This window comes from Montipora foliosa, chromosome 13, assembly GCF_036669935.1.
Source record: "Montipora foliosa isolate CH-2021 chromosome 13, ASM3666993v2, whole genome shotgun sequence".
NCBI lineage: Eukaryota > Metazoa > Cnidaria > Anthozoa > Scleractinia > Acroporidae > Montipora > Montipora foliosa.
In genome coordinates, this window is record NC_090881.1 from 22184589 (window position 1) to 22202088 (window position 17500).

Sequence of the window (17500 nt, forward strand, 5' to 3'; positions counted from 1 at the left end):
TTCTTCTGCGAAGCTTTCTTATTATAATTTTATTTGACGATGATACAAACCTGCTGTATGCTGACAAGAATTTGAGGTCACTGGAAAGTGTAATCAACATCGACTTGCAGATAGTCTGTGACTCGTTACATGCAAATAAGCTGACCAAAAAGCGTAACTATCAGATTAATAGAAGGATAGATAACAGTGCCTCTGCTTTTGTTAAAAAGTGGTCCAATTTCTTAACCTGAGTAAATGTCTTGACATTTTAAGTAAGTCAGTAGGTCAGTTCCTGTAGTTAGTAATTACATTTTATGTCTTGTTTGTCTGAGTAATTCTATTGTATTTTATGCATCCCGTAATTAAATGCAGTTAAATGCAATTTATTGGAGTTAACAACTAGGAACACAAGTTCTACCTTCGCGGTCAGCAGTTTGTTAGATATGCGCATGTGCCAGGATTCTTCGTGTTGGATAGGGCGTTGTAGCAGTTTTGTTGGCATTTTAGTCAGCGTTTTCTGAGCGTGGGGATTCCTTGGAGGCTGTTTTTTCTCCACTGTTTATCAGTGTGACGGGTGCCTGCTTTCTCCCTCCACGTCGGGGCTCATGGCTGGGTTGCCTGGATTTGCCAGCCATGGGAGCGGTATCCATCTGGGAGCTGGCTGCCAATAGTGGAAGTTCCTGGATGTCTCAGGCACTCAACCTCCACTTTGCGAGGCAGTTGTTAATTAGTATTAGTATTATAAACTGTGTAAATACCATCACTAAGTAGTGATTATATTGCAATAACGTTAGTACTCTATTGTAAGTAGTTTCAAAATTGTAAATAGTAAGTAGTGTTCGTAATGTAAGTAGTCCAAGCAAAATAAATAATAATAATAATAAGAAGAAGAAGAAGAAGAAGAAGAAGAAGAAGAGTAAGAATAAGAATAATTAATGCCTCAAATAGTAATACATCTCTTGAATGCATGGAGCATGTAAAGTTCCTGGGAGTGCTCATCCATAAAAACTCAACATGGAAGTATCATCTTGATTATATTACCTCTAAAATTGGCAGAGTTGTTGGAATTATTGCACAGTCAAGGCACTCTGTCCTTTCCAATACTTCAATCTGAACTGATGGTTCTCTACTTTCCCCATATACTTAAACTATAGAATTGCTGCCTGGGGTCAAGCTGCACAGGTTTATTTGAGGAAGATCTTTATTTTACAAAATGAGCTCTTTGGCTAATGTTCTTTGCTATTCCTTAGTATGTCTCTGCTAATGTTTTACTCCTCAATATGCTTTATTTTGAAACAGGTTCTCTTATGCATGACATATCTCCCAATTCTGCGCCTCAGAATATCTGTCATCTTTTCACCTGTTCATCTGACATTCATTCATATAGCAATAGATTTTCCAATGTTGTTAACTTATATGTTAACAAATCAAGACTGAGTATTCAACTAAATTCGCTTTCCATTTTTGGAGCTACATGTAAACTATGGAATTGCCCAAAGCCTGACTTGCACAAACTTAGGAAAAAACCTTTCAAAAACAAAATTCACCAATTTTTACTTACAGTGCTTGGTGATGAGGATGATTATGTAGATGTCTCAATGTTTATCTTAAAAATTACCAGTTATCATTAATAACACTCTAGCAACAGTTTATCATTACTACTTCCTTATGTTTCATGTCCTCTTAAAGGTTCTTGCTCTATCTATGTTAATGTATGTAAATGATCTATGTATGGAAATGCTACAACAGGTTGCAAAATTAGTGAAAAACTACCATAAAAAAACAGCTTTTCTAGCTACCAATACAAGCCATATCTACAGTTCCAACTTTCCCTCTTCCCCCCTACCTTTCTCCCTTTCAATATTGACTGTTTAAGTTTTCAGCATTTTTTTGTATTTCTAGCAACATTCATAAGGGGGGGGCTCCAGTATAGTATATACTAGGTAAATTAATAACACCCCAAGAAGGTGAAGTGTCTCCACTAATTTTGCAACTTGTCTGATTAATTCCAATACTTTTGCCAGTCTGGATTTGAATCCTACAGGGATTATTTTCAATGTAGAAAAGCAGGAAGTTAAGAAACAATCGTTAGATATCGTATAAGCTCTAAAACATTTCAGAAGTTTGCCTGCAAAGTGCAAAGCACATTATACTCAACACGAAAGGATATTACTGACATACGGTGGCATCGATATTCACATGTTTGGACTTCTCATCGCTATTAACAGCAGACGCTGTACCAAACAATTAAAGCGAGCAAAGTATTTTGCACTGCAGATCTGATGCTCCGAAAGTTACACATGGCTTGTATTATGTAACACAATATGATTTATCGTGTTCCTAGGTGACATCATCATCATCATCATCATACTGTGTTTATTTCCTTCCGTTTTGCAGCTAAGGCTGAATTACACGAATGGGGTCAATACTAGAATATATAATATTGTGAATACTTATATGTTACGAATTCACATAGTCTCTTTGTATTACATGGTCATCTAATTAAATTCGTGTTTCCTGACCTGAGCGTGTAACCATGATAATTTGTCTGCGATGCAGTAGATGTAAGCACCGAGTGTAGTGGCTCTTGCGCGCGAGCATCGTGTAAAAAATTGACAAAAGCTTGACCACGGCGATGACGGCATTATAGTTGAAAATCGCAACCCTCCAGGAAAGAGCACAATTCAACTACCTGTACTTTCTTTTGTACTTAATCCAACACACTACTAGATGTTTATAATAAAGTTCACACCATTAGAAATCCTGTACATATCATCTACTCCATTTACTAACGGTCTACCATCCAAGCACAGTCTACCATGGCAACAGCAAGAAATATGATATCACATTATTTTCTCAGTGAAAAGCTGTGGTAGACCATGTAGACCGTTTCAAATAAATGCCATAATGTGTAGCCGTTACAAATTTGTTCACTTTTGTATCTCATTGTAAAACAAATTTCACAAAGGATTCAGCACTCTTGGGTGGTTCCTTTTGAGCATTCTGCTCAGTCGGTCGTTCCTAAGAACATTAGTAGACTCAGACAAAACTCTCTGCAGCAGATTCATAGCCAACTTTACAACTAGAGAATTTTAAAATGGCTCTAAATCCACAGCAAAGAGAGTTATCTTAGCCTGCAAATCACTTTCCAGAATAAGAGCTTAAATATAAAATGTATTGCCATGGCGACCTGTTACGTCACCTCAATAAGCATATTTTGTTAAACCATTTTGGTACCATAACATTGCTGTTACACAGAACAGTATTAGAGTTAATCCTTCTAATAAGACATTGAAAATAGTTTAGCCTCCTTAAAGCTTTTTGGCAAATATTATTTCAGTCATGAATCCTTATGGCCCCCATTGGAGCATAGGCCCGCTTAAAAATGAGTGATTACCCCAATTTTATTTTGTTAACATCTGCTTTTCCCGCACATTCATAAACTGCACAAAAATACATTATCGCTGCTCATTTAACACTTCATAACAACTCTAGTCTTATTAGATTCATAACTAGAAATTTCCCCAAAGGCTTTATGTTTAGACATATAATATTCTGTATGAAGTGTGTGATGTAATCATAAACCTAAGACCTGACAAATCAGTGTATTAAGCTGGCTTGCCATTGACAAGGAATGGACTTCAGAAACAAGTATGAGTTTCCTCGAAAATCATCTTTAATTGCCATGAATTCAAGTGAGCGAAAATATTACTAAATGCAAGGGGCACGCATGCCTGTATATGGCCTGTCACACTAGATTAACTGTGACAGCAATTACATTTATGAGGCAATGGCTGCAGTTTATAACCTGCCCACAGAGCAAGGTATTGTCCCTAACATCCTAAAAACCTCTAAAATGATCCCAGTGGAGAAAGGGGCTATTACTAAGCCGTCTAACTTTCACCCTATTTCAGTACTGTCCATGTTTGCCCAGATCTTTGAAAAGCTGGTTTGCAAACAGCTAACAATCTATGTTGAAAAATATGACATCTCATATCAATACCAGTTTGGTTTTAGGAAGGGCAGGTCAACATTTAGCCAGCTATTGCAGAAATTGCAGACAATTTTTAAACAATCAACAGACAATAATAATTATTTATTCACAAGTGGGGTATTTTTAGATTTTGCCAAGGACTTCAATAGTCAATCACGCCATACTGCTGGGAAAATTAGAGGCATTCAGGGTGGTCACTGCAATGACGCCATTCTCCGTTCCCTCGCAACACTTGTTGTTTTCAAAGAATAAAACCTGATACCAGTGAAAAAGTCTAGCACCGAGATGCGACCATCCATATATTTTTCCTTCAACTCATTTCATTTACGAAGAGATGTAAAAATACACGAATCGTTGCATTACTTGGTTGGGCATGCGGTATGCAGATATTTCTCAACGTTTACATTGGAAAAAATAGAAATAAAAATAAAATAAAATCAATCGCGCAGTAAAGCTCACTGTTTTGCTTTTATATTTTAATCCACGACATAAGATTGTAGTTTTGAAGAGAAGACTCACAGGAACGATAGCCATTATCTCCTTCTCTCATTAAACAGTTCCTGTTGTTATTTAATCGAGGAGTAACACCTTCGCAAAAGTTGAATCGAGTATGAATAATTGACAATGTTTTGCATCAGTGATTTTGAGAGAATCGAGTGTTGAGGATGGAGTTTGATTTCGAGTGAATCAAGTCTCAATCCTCGACTCGATTCTCAATCCTCGATTCTCACGAGGATTGAGTCGAGACTGTCAACTTACTTTTGCATTGTACTGTAAGCTTAGGCACTATGTTTCACTCCATCTACTAAAACAACTTTACTATAACCTGATATATCCCTATATATCACATGCAATAATCTCCTAGGGCAGTACCAATGAGACCCATATTAAGAAAATCCAAACAAAACAAAACCATATTGTTCGAGTTATATTCTTTGCCACTCTCTATGGCCCAGATACAGACAATGCTTTACCATTTCTCAATTTATTGCATCTACTTACTGTTAATAACACCTACAAACTGCACCTTCATTTCTTAGTTTTACTCACAAATCGAATTCAGCACGTTTCAGAACAAAGATAGGAAACCAAACAACTGTAGCTACAGTATGGCGAATAAATTGTAAAGACAGCTTCCTAACCATATCAAAAACCTTCCAAGCTATAATTATACTAAAACATTAAAAAAAAAACACTTGTTAAATTAACTGAACAATTCACATAATGAACATATGAATTTTTTTTTCACTTCATTTACTCAACAACACTGTGTTGTCTTAGTTCTCCTTCTGCCATCTGTTTTGTTGTTCTTTTGTCTCAGGGTTTTCTTTAAGGTTTTAAGTAGCCGGAGTGTTTTTGCAAAGTAGATGGTTGTGGGTCCGGAGGACCCATACGATGGGCTTTAGCCCATCGCTTCTAGGGGGGTCCGGGGGCATGCTCGCCGGGAAAATTTTTGAAAACTGAATGCCGGAAAGTGCATTTCCAGGCATTTTGGGCCATGAAACTCAGACATTAGAGTAAACCATGTTACTCAAAGAAAGACGAAGCGACATTTCAATAATACAACCCTATAAACAAAAAGTTGAGTGATATTTTTTGTATCTTTTTGGTGGTTTTGCTGGAGCTAACGAGCCTGGCAAATATTGCCACTTGACAACTTGTAAACATGGCACATACTTGAAGGACTAGACCAACAAAGGCTTCTGATTGGTTGTTAAATAAAGAAGCTGATTACTGGGTTGCCTTATAAGGCAAACCCAGTCGAGGTCTTCGTTTAGTTTGTTTGTTTTCTTTTTTTTTTTTTTTCCGTGTCGGTAAAAGTCTTGCCTGTCACTCCCCTGGTAAGTGGTGTCTTTGTGTATAGAGCCTTCTGCGCGTATTTTCTTAGGATCGAGAGGGTAGTGGAACTGCGTAGATTTCTGTGGTGGACACAGTAGAATCATCAACTTAGTCTGCAATGGCGTCGAAAGTCATGCAACGCGAATGGTGTTTTAGTGGATCCTTAAACAAAATATACCCTTATGGAGCTCAATAATGGAAAGTCAGTTGGATAACCTAGGCATGAATCTCAAAAGCGACGAGTACTGGACTTCGACAACAATCTATCGCCCGTCGAGACGAAATCAAAGTGAGCAGTATTTACCTGAAGTACATGGTAATTTGACACAATTGAGTTTCTTGTCTTCACGCACGCAATCAAATAGGAAGAGGTTTTCGCCTCTAAGAGCAAATATGTTGTTTGTTTCAATAAAATTTTCGCTGGAAAAGGATTCTGTGGTATTTTCTGCCTTTGTGAATTATAATATCATGTTGTGTATTGAATTTTCGAGCTTAAGGTTCAAATGTGATATGGGAGAAGTTTTTTAGTATTGCTCTGTAAGCAGGAAGGGTTCACAGGCCTGTTGGAAGCGTGCTTGAGTTTCAACAAAATGAGGCCCAAAATCAGTGAAAACTTGTGACGCAGATGAATAATAAAGTAGCTGCTATTTCCAAAATGATGGAATTACCTGGTGATAAATAACGTCGTACGCGTCTTGGAGAGTAAATTTTGACTTTGCATAAACAAGAGTTGGGCGATTGTGATCTTTGTTTTGACTTGGCTCATTTCATTGTCAAACTTTATAACACTTGACAGAAAAACCCGGTATCTTGCCATCATTTGACACAGATGCTTCACTGTTTGGCGAGTAAACATGCCGCGGTAACTTAATCACGGCGCCCGCTGAATTCCGGCCATGTCACTTTCGATTTTGCAATTTACTTGAACGTAGCAAAAATCTCCCAAAATGTTTGTCGCTGATCGTAACTTTTTATATTCTATAGATCGTTTTCACGTGACGTCATCACCTTCCAAAATCTAAAACTAAAGATCCACCAAAGTTTTTATCCTCATCAGGCATAAGAGGCGGCATATCAATATCTGTTGACAATTTCACAGCTCAATAGCGTGCTTCGTTTGGAAACCAGAGCATTTTGAATTTCCGGATTATGTAGGTGCGTGACACAAAGCTACGATCAAGTTTGTTGAAAAATATATACTTATCTCATGATTTTGAGCCCTTTTAGAAGTTAGAGCATTAGGAAAAGTGCTTATGTAAATGCTTGTTTTTTCAGTAGTGATAATCAGTCGCCTAGATAGCCAAAGTCAGTTCCAGATGTTTACACTATTTTCTGGCCTGCGAAACATTTCGACGAATATCTGAAGTTTGGGGAAACGCAGAGGCCTAAAACTTGGACAAGTGTCTTATTTCTTTATCTTCTATAAGATAACAATTTCTTAGCGTTTTGCACTGGATAGTTTTTGATTTATTTTTTTTATTGCGTGACAGTGAAAACGATCTATATTCAAGGTTCAAAATTAATGTTGTTTTCATGTCGTAAATATTTTATTCTCGATCGACCGTCCGGGAAACTTCCTTTTGCTCTTTCTGAAAACTGTGTATCAATATTTATTTGCTTTTTCATCAATATTTGTTTTGCATAAAGCACGCTAACAGAATCTGTACCTTGCTGAGTTCGCATTTGTTAGCGTTAATAGTATTTTCGGTCAGATGTTTCTGTTTTTTATGAGGGGGTTATTGTTTTGGTCTCCCATCCCAACACTAACCCCGCGAAACAGGGCTTGACTTCAGTGAAGTTTAGTATTACAAAGTTTTCGGATGCTCATAGGGCACACTTGTGGTGAAAAGAAGTTGTGAGGGAACTTGAAAATTATCAACATGTCAGCCCAGAAGCCAATGTTTCTCGCTTCTCTTTTATTTGTTATTCTTCAGAGACTGGAATGCTGTATTTCAATACCACACAATTCAGTGCCTTCTGATTTTCTGTAGCACGTACCACAGGCAAGCCAGTGTATGCTTCACAGAAGCATCTAGTTGGAGGATACTAATTGGCCAATGGCGTAAAGGATGTTTCGATCCTGTTTAGGTGTGAAGATGACACACATTCGTTCCATTGTGTAATTAGCGGGAAAATATGCTTGCGGAACTTGGTTGTAGTAATTTCGAAAATTGAAAATCACTCGAGCGGTTTAGGAGTGATGTAGTTTTTATCCGAAGAGTTTAGGAGTTCCGTAAAGCAGTGAGAGTTGATCAAGAGTGACGTTGGATAAAGATCCGTTGTCATGTTGAAGCGTAGAGATGCCCTCGAGAGGACGAGCACTTACGCTGGCAAGTAGGATCTCCAAGGAGCGTTACGTTCAAGTGTTTAAATAAAGTCTACGAGTCCTCAGCTTCCCACGTTCGCTATAAATGATCAACTGAAAGGTTCGAAGTGAAAACGAAGGAGCGGTTAGTGAATGATCAGGGGCTAGTTTTGTTCCTCAGTTGAGTTGTGGTAAGAGATGCGTGAACGCAGGCTGAGCGTGTTGCTGCCCTTGAGTCAGAAGTCTTTTATGTGTTTTCAGAAAAGATAGCCACTGCAAATTTTTATTTGTATTGAGCCCAAGTAGTTTAGACCTCATAAACATCATCTCCTCTACATGTCTTGACTCTTCAAGCAATGAAAGTAGCCGGCGAAACCTGACAGAGAAGCCGGCGAAGTTCGCCGGCTGCCGGCTCGTATATACAACCCTGTTGTCTATGTGAGTATTTATTTCTTTTGTTTGATTATGTTCTGTTACGTGTTCGTGATGTCTAGCACTTCCAAAATAAGAATGAACTAGCGGCTAGCAAGAAAACCTCACAGCATTTCCTTATATATAAGGCATAGCATAAAATGTAATTGAAAAATTCATGTGTAATGTTTATAAATACAAATAGACTGCTTGCCCCTTCTGAGTGAATTAGCCGAACTGCCTGCTTTGGTCACACAAGTAAGCCAAGGGAAGACATACATGTAGGGACTGCATGATCTTCTGTAACCGACGCGTTCAGAATCTCCCAGCAACGGGACATTCAGAATGGTCCGTTGACAATGGACCGCTGTCAGATTTTTTTCACAAGTTAATTAATTACTTCTTGTCAGATTATGACACCAATCTGTCTTCGATTTTCCCTGGGAAAAGAGAAGCACGATATTGCAGTTTCGATCAAATGGCTAACACATTGAACCCAAACAAGAACTGAAACTTGTGGTCGAAGCTCTCCCATGCTATAAATTGGTATTTTTAATATGATTTTTACAGCAAGGTCAAACATTTTTTGAAAGAAAAAACAAAGAAGCAACTCTGCCTTTCAGGAAAGGAGGATCGATCTGAGCCGAAACAAGTAACAAGTACACAGTTGAATTTCTCACAGAGGACACAAGTATGAAAAAGTGGCTGCAGAAAATTGTGCAGAACTCAACCAGAAAGTTGTTAACACAGTTGTCAAAATGTGCTTATTCCATGCTTAGAAAATGCTCAACTACCAATGGCAGCTCCAACATTCCTCTCTTTGATAGAGGTCAATAAAATGGTAACAGTACAAAATAATACCATTTAAACGTTATTGTAATGTAGTTACTTTCCGGTAGTTGTATACTGCTCTTGTAAGGTGAAAATTTGAGAGACAAATTAATATTTATAATGTCAAATGTCAGTCATAGTTTTGCATTTCCAACTTAATTTCACTCTGTAATCATATCTATTATTGTTTTCTGACTTTTCTGTAAGTAATTTTTAATGTAACATCTCCATTCCGTTTCCATAACACTTTTTGCCTTGTGAATTAGTTTAGTCTTAATTATTATTTGTCTCCTTCGTTCCATTCTTTAGTTGTAAGTAAGCAGCAGCCAACTCGAAAGCTTTGCTACTTTGGCTGTTGCACACTAACTCATAAATTGTAAGCACAATTATATACCTTCTATTATATCGTTTTCTATAGTTTCTTTTTCTTCTTCTTTTTTATTCTTCTTGAATAGTGTGAATAAAGGTTGTCGTTGTTGTTGTTGTATTAAACAAGTTATACTGACAAAGGCATCATTAATATCACTGTTTTTTTCATTACAAAAAGTAGTCCTACTATGTGAAAGACAGAAAAGGGTTTAGCTCCGAGGAAGGGCTAAAGCTTTCAAATTTCTTTACAGTTGTCAATTTTCCATATCAACTCACTTTACAATCTAATCCCTTTATCCAACAAGAGAAAGAATGCTTTACTTCCAATAACCATGAACCTGTTGTAAAGTGTTGGTAACGACGTGGCCAAATTAGGATAGGTGTCAACGCTACTTGCTGTAGTTCGACTTGGTCCGTCTTCGGGGGTTACCGGCTCAGACAGAGTCCAATAGACTAGACTTGAACACACTCAAGACTTGATTAAGCTAAATCAAAGTAATTATATACATAATAGTAGTTAGCTAAACGTGATTAAATATGTGAGGGAGTATACGATGTTTCCGTCCTAGTAATCCTAATTCTTACCTGAACACAACGCCTTACTTACATATCAATATATACGTAAATCCTGAGGAACTAGGCATTTAGAATCCTACATGAAATCCTAGTAGAAGAAAGGACTACGTGTAGTTCCCATGACGTAATACTTTTGCTGTGTATGCAACACGTAAACGGCATATTTGCATGTTTGATTGAGCAACAATACAACTGAACTTCCGATTCGTATGAGGCAAGTATATAAACTGATCTACTTATAGTTCGCAAGGTCACGTTAGCTAGTAAGTGTCATGCTTTCCTTGACAACACTACAATCCAATAGTCTTAATCCAGTGAACATGACAATGGCTGTTTTAGACTAAACACTTTAAATAAGTGATTCCTCCAATCACTACAATGCGTGCCAATCCCTTACCTAGCTGGAACACTTGACAGACACTTGACACTTGCAGACTAACCCCAACCCACAGTCACTGAGAGCTAACCATTTTAAAATGGATGCTTAGACTCAAAATTAATACTGCTTATCAGCGCAAATCAAATGGGTGCTTAGACTTAAATACTGTTTATCAGCAATATTTGTAGACAGTCTGCTGTATGTGGTCTGCAGTTGTCATACACCTCCTGGAAATTTGCTAACTGTTTCAAAAGACAGTGTCTAACCCTTTATCACTAAATTGAAAGCTTAACCCTAATTCCTAAGTCCCTAGCCTTGCAAGAAAGCTAACCATTCAAAATGAGTGCTCAGTAACCCAAATCACTAAGCTCAGCATTTGACCCTAATCACTAAAATGTGTTCGTCTTTAATAGCACACGAGAGAAATATTTTCCCCAGGCTTTCGGAAAATTTACCTAGTTAAAAATACAATCAACTAGTTAGAAAAACAAAAGTTAACTGCAACATATGCATGATGGAGTAACATTATTTTCATATAATATATTAAGTTTATTTTTTGGGTGGCCATAGCCTCTGACAAGTTTTGTTTGATGCTTAGCTCAGGAAAGCCTGCCCAAATACATTTTTTTCCAGATAGTCCATCAGACCATCATCAGACTGAAGAATGCTTTTGGGAAAGCCAAACAAAATCAATAAAAAACTTGATCAAAACACCCTTTTCACTGAATCTTAACCCCCAAAAAGTTAAGTCTGCTGCTTTAAGTCAAAATTCATCTCACCTTGAAGCTGACATAATTATGTCCTCTTGCCTCTGCTTTGAATGTCACCCTTCCATTTCCTCAAGCTTCATCTTTATCTTCTTCTCTTTGACTTTATTGCCTACATCTCCAACCTTCAGTATCAGCACCCTTCGAAAGAAAGTAGAATAAGAGACTACTTCAGTCCTTTGTTCATACTATACAACAGCATGGCATCTGTGCCCCAAATTTTTAATCTCAGAATGACATGTCTCTAAAGCAATACAGAGCATGGAAACACGCCCGAGGGATGTAAAGGGTTCAGGATTATATTGTAACAAGGAACACCTGAAAAGCTCTCCTAAAAAAATAAGAACAGTGCAAAGAAAATGTACCTTAACTATAAGTAGAATAACTGAGGCTTTGCATTTACCTTTTCACTGAGAAATTTATTGTTAGTGGCTAAAGGCCCATTTTCACCCTAGACGAAACACACACCTGGCGTGATTTCGTGTATCATGAAATTTCAAAAATTCGAAAAATCTCAGAAAGCCTTTCAGAATCTTCTTCGTCAAAAGCTATCTGGCCATAAATCTTTTAGGTCCTGATTTGAATGCATTCTCTACTTATCATTTCATAATTTTATCCTAGTATGTCATGTCTATATTTGCTTAAAATATTTCTATTTGAAGTCAAATAGTATCGAACAACATGACGAATTGCAGAGGTGAAGTTTTGCCGCTCCACAAAGACAGCAACCTCTGCTACTCTTTCGAGCAAAGAGAATCATTATGCCCAAGACAACACAGTTACACTATTTTTTTGAAATAAATTATTTAGCTGGAACTTGGCTCTAAATCTTTGACCCGTGTATAAGTCAAGGGCGATTTTTGGAGCTTCTTTTGAGGTCATTAAAGGTCAACTTATACACGGGTAGATACAGCACATGAAGAATAATTGTGAGAACATATCATGACTCCTTCCAAGCCGTGTTACTTCCCCTTTACTGTAAACTGTTTTTATTCTGAATACTCATTCATTCACAGTCTAGAATGATAAAAAATTACGTTTTGTTTCCTTGTCATTACAGTCCATGCTAATTAACAATTATTCGCCGAAGGCGAAGTGATTATGAGTGAATATTCACCGATAATCACTGAGCCTGCAGAGGCGAATAATTGTTTTAGTATAAATACACAGGTGATTATTTCAAAAAAGAGAAAAAAAGAACATTTCAACCCGAAATCATCTTCACTTACAGTGGCAAAACGACTACTCCCAGCCACTTTGTCCATCGAGGTGATTATCGGCTGATAATCTGAGATAGCGAGCCAACGAGAGCACGCGATTTTGTATAATTACCTGCGTATTTATACTAATCAGCTTTATTCTGGTGTTCTTGTGGTTTATTCTGCCTTATTCTGGTGTCATTCTGCCTCATGTCGGTACCATTCTTGTTCATGCCATCTCATTCCGGTGTCATTCGGTTTCATTCCAGAGTCATTACACCTTGTTCCAGCATATTCCCATTTATTCCGGTATATTGTGTTCCGTCCCACAAAAAATTATTATTCATTTAGCGACATATATACCTGTCAAATTTTTCTCGTGATCGAAGTGCTCCAAATGTTACAAAAGGCAAAAACACATGCAATTCCCTTAGGGAATCAAGTGTCACAACAAAACCTGACAGAAACAACCGAAAATCGGTCGGTGCTAACTAAAACACCAAGTTTTCAGGTTCATTCCACTATATTCCGCTTTACTTGGGTGTCATTCCACCTAATTCTGGCTCGTTCCGGTATATTCCGGTACCGTTCTTGTTCATTTTGTTTCATTCCAGTGTTATTCTGCCTTATTCCGGCATATTCCGGTTTATTCCGGTATATTCTGTTCCGTTCCATTCATGTGTTAAGTAACGCCCATTTACAAGCACAACTGAGATGTTAAACCACTACCAGAATGCAGAGATTAACCCAGAAGCTCCGTATTACTAAAAGTTCTTCTGCCAAGCTCTCTCTCCTTATACCTCACTTGATAAACAAAACAAACAACTTTTTTTCCAAACTTACCGTCATTGGGTCAGCAATAGATTTATTTTCTTCGCTGCTCCAAGGAGGTAATAGTCTCTTACTCCGCGATGTCCCCATCCTACAATTACAATAATAATTATTAATAACATTTTAAAAATTGGTCACGGACTGATGGCATGGAAAATGTTGGAGAGTGCATGTAGATTCTGGGACTAGAAACTACCGTATTTACCCGTGTATAGGTCGATCCCATGTATAAGTCGACCCCCCATTTTTGATGGCAAAAAACGCAATTTCTTAATTTCTTTGTCAAATGTTCATGGGACACTAATCTTGTATTCTTCGATTTCTGGAAATGTGGATACACAAAAAAATCAGGGCCTCAAGCGCTTAATAGTTTTGTTGTTCAGCAGCTGTTGTATATGCGGGCCTTTTGTCCTTGAGTTTCGAAAAAGTTCTCTGAAAATCGAACATGTAAACCTCAAACTCACCTGTTTCGTTGTTCAAGGATAAAGGGCTTTAGAGGATAAGCACAATGCAACATCACAGAAGCAGGAGTCAATCTTTGAAAATAACTTGCGAATGATGCAAAAATGTGCAAGGTTTAATTGGTCCTTCACTTACAATTTCTCAAATGACAAACAAAACAAAACTCATAAACCAAACAATACGAAGTTTGCAAAAGCATTTAAATCTGCCAGGTTTGTATAAAGAATAAAAAACAATCATTACCAACCAGCATTTTCACGCAAACACGAGTGACGATACTTGCACGCAAATACGAGGTATTGCGCCAGGTTACTAAGCCGTTGAACGATCGTGTTTTATTCGAAAGAAACAGAAATGCCTTATAGAGCTTTCCGCCTTTGGAAAACGAAAATTTCCAGTGTCTATTTCATATTTGTGCTTGTGAGTATCTTCAACATTTAGAGTTGGACAAATCCTTTTTTTATTTCAACTGGAATTGCTTACATTCGTTTTGAAGTCTTTTGTCATTCATTTTGAAGTCTTTTACAATGTACGTCGGCTTTTGTCCACTGCGTTCGTTATGCCCAAGACAACATTATTATGTTAATTTTGAATAAATTACTTAGCTGGAACTTGGCTCAAAATCTGTGACCCGTGTATAAGTCGAGGGCGATTTTTGGAGCTTCTTTTGAGGCCATAAAAGGTCGACTTATACATGGGTAAATACGGTAACACTTTTTAAATTACACCAAAACTCAAAATATTTTCCATTCGCAAAATGAATCTTTAACCAGAATCAGACATATGTTATACCTATTTTGCACCAACTTTCACTTTCAGTGTCACAAACATTTTGTCAAACTAGCAGTCATTTAAACCACTGAATGACTGAGCTGTGGGTGGCCCGCAGCGTAACAGACCTAAATGGGACTGCTCCAAGTCCACATCGCAAAGTTCCTTTGTAAAGCCCCATTTACACAAGCAATTTTTCCTTGACAAGTTTGCCTTGACAAGGAAAAATTGCTTGTGTAGATGGGGAATAGTGAACACATTTTCCTTGTCAAGGAAAATCTGGCGTGCTAGCTTTTCCTTGACAAGGAAAAATTGTCAAGTCAGAAATTTGCTCGTGTAGACAGACAACAAGGAAAATGTGACATTAGGATATTATTGATTTTTAGTGCCCGAAATTTGTCAAGAGAAACTTGCTGATCCTCTACATGAACAAGGAAACCTTGTCAATGGAAAACTGTAAAGGAAAACTTGTTGATCATCTTTACGAGCAATAAAAATTGACAGGTAAACTTGTCGAGGAAAAATTGCTTGTGTAAATGGGGCTTAATTCAACAGATACTTGAAAATAATTAATTATTGCAACAATTTGCAAGGTATTGTACATGAATGTAAAATCAGGAACAGGCTCAAGCCTCTCCTGCACTCGGACATGGGTCAAATGACAGCTTGTTTTGGTTGCATCACAAATGTTGAGGCAAAAACGGTTTTATATCTTTGATTATTATACGGGAACTAGGTAAGACTTGTGTCTTAGACTGCGCACCGGTGACAGTTGGTTGAGCACCGGGATGTCACGTGGGAGGTCGTGGTGAGTTCAACTCTGGCTGGACCAACACTCAGGGTCTTTAATTAAATAACTGCGGAGAAAGTGCTACCTTTGTAAATACATCTGCAAATGGTTAGACTTTCAAGTCTTCTCGGATAAGGACGATAAGCCGGAGGTCCTGTCTCACAGCCCTTGTTCATTAACTCTGTGGGATGTTAAAGTTCCCACACACTATTCGAAAAGAGTAGGAGACAGTATTCCCAGTGTTGTGGTCTGACCTTTCCAGCATGTGGTCGGATTGGCAGGATTAGCTTGAAGGGCTTCCGTGTGAATAAGACCACAATTGTGTATAACAGCCAGAAGTCAGGCTACTTAGCCAAGTGCTGGAGCCTCACTCAAGCACTAAAGCACTCAAGCAAAACCACAGAAAATACTTGAGTCCAGGTACAATTCAATCATAATCCCCCTCAAATTGTTTCCCTTACACAACTTCAAGCTTCTCCTTCATTTCAAACCATTTTTTTAACCCTTATTGACAAAAAAATATATAGTGAAATTATGTTGCTGTCAACTACATAAGAATCATCGTAAAACTAAACCAGTTTGAAAATTTAAAAGCAGTGCACCAGCACAATACGTTGGTGAGAAATACAAAGTTCGACCATGCAATGCAAGCAAGTTATTTCAAATGACATGTAGCTTATTGCTCCCCTTAGTCGACGAAAATAATAATTATTTTCTTATTAAGTCCTCAGGAAAGATAGACAACAAAATAAAATTCCAGAACCATTTAAGCCTACCTGGATGATGCAGCTAGATAACGCCATACAAAATGGTGGAATGAATGTCTTCAAATTCGTTGAGGAATTCACACTTTCTTAGCATAAGACTGTGATCTTTTGGTACTTCAAACCTTTGTCGTTTCATTGACGTACTAAGATGATGATTATTCGCCATTAAACCAACGAAAAAGAGAACAAGAAACGGAAAGTTTGGTTCTTCGTACGCTCAACACCATGTGCACGAAATTTGCATAATAATAATTATAATAATTATTTTCAGTGTAATTCAGGGTGGGGAGGGAAGGGTGGTAAGACTGTCACCACCAAAATGTGAAATCTTTGCTTTGAGCTGATCTATTCAATTCATATAATGTAACAATCCAGTAAGCACCTCTGTCCATGTTGACGAAGGGGCTTTCTGGGTCTATATCAAAATACATGGAAAACACTAATAAACAATATCGTGGTACCTGAAGGGTAGATCCGTGCCCAATATATATAAATTGACGATCGCGTTTAACTCTAGCCTGTTGTGAATGTGAAGCTTTGAAATTTGGGATCCAGAGTGTGGCATCAACGGATTTCGATGGGATCCATGATCCATTTCCTTCAACATCCCTTTGTAGAGCGGATTTTCATGTCCTCGAGAGTTGACTGTGCGCAGCCAGTAAGGTCCATTATTGTGAGTATCTTACACAGCACCTTACGATTCCAGGAGCCCCGGGAAGGGGCGTAGGGTGCGATTTTGAAGATGTACGCACACAAAGAATGTTTCGAGCGCCAAAGGCACTCCAAACTTGTTGGGGGTCTGGGGGCATTTTGAAATTTAGGCTCTCGCAAATGCCATTTCTAAGGACGGACATTTCCATAAAGATATGCGAATGCAAATGTAGCAGTTAGTTGTTTATTTTATCCATCTCCAGAGTTTTCAGCAAGCTGCAACACAAACAGGGGGTTTTTAAGCAAAGGGAAAGACGTCGCAAACTCTGTTACATCATCATCATCATAACCTTCCTTCAAAAATAAACGGGGACTGGTGATGAGACTGGCACTGTGTGAGGGCCTCGGAGGGCTTTTACTTATAACAGAAAATCTCTTAAATCCTATCAATTTCTCAAGTACGCACGTGCGTATTTGAGTAAAGGACACTACGCCCCTGACAGGGTTTGGTAAAATCTCATTAGCAACTGCGAGACTAGGGAAAAAATATGTGCTGGCGTGCCACCTCAGTTGTGTCTA

The 17500-nt window shown here is 38.0% G+C and overlaps 1 long non-coding RNA gene across 3 annotated transcripts in view; it reads right to left on the reverse strand.

Annotated features, from left to right (window-relative positions):
* The window catches only part of LOC137983656 (uncharacterized), a 22834-nt gene extending 6342 nt beyond the window's left edge, over positions 1–16492 (reverse strand). For 2 of the 3 annotated variants that reach the window (XR_011118979.1, XR_011118977.1), the window contains exons 1-3: positions 16280–16492; positions 13493–13571; positions 11463–11591 (exon numbers count right to left, since the gene is read on the reverse strand). This is a non-coding gene — a long non-coding RNA (uncharacterized lncRNA). Of the gene's footprint in view, positions 1–397; positions 589–11462; positions 11592–13492; positions 13572–16279 lie in introns of all 3 variants that reach the window. The other variant, XR_011118978.1, reaches the window with a different exon arrangement.
* Positions 16493–17500: the final 1008 nt, after the last annotated feature.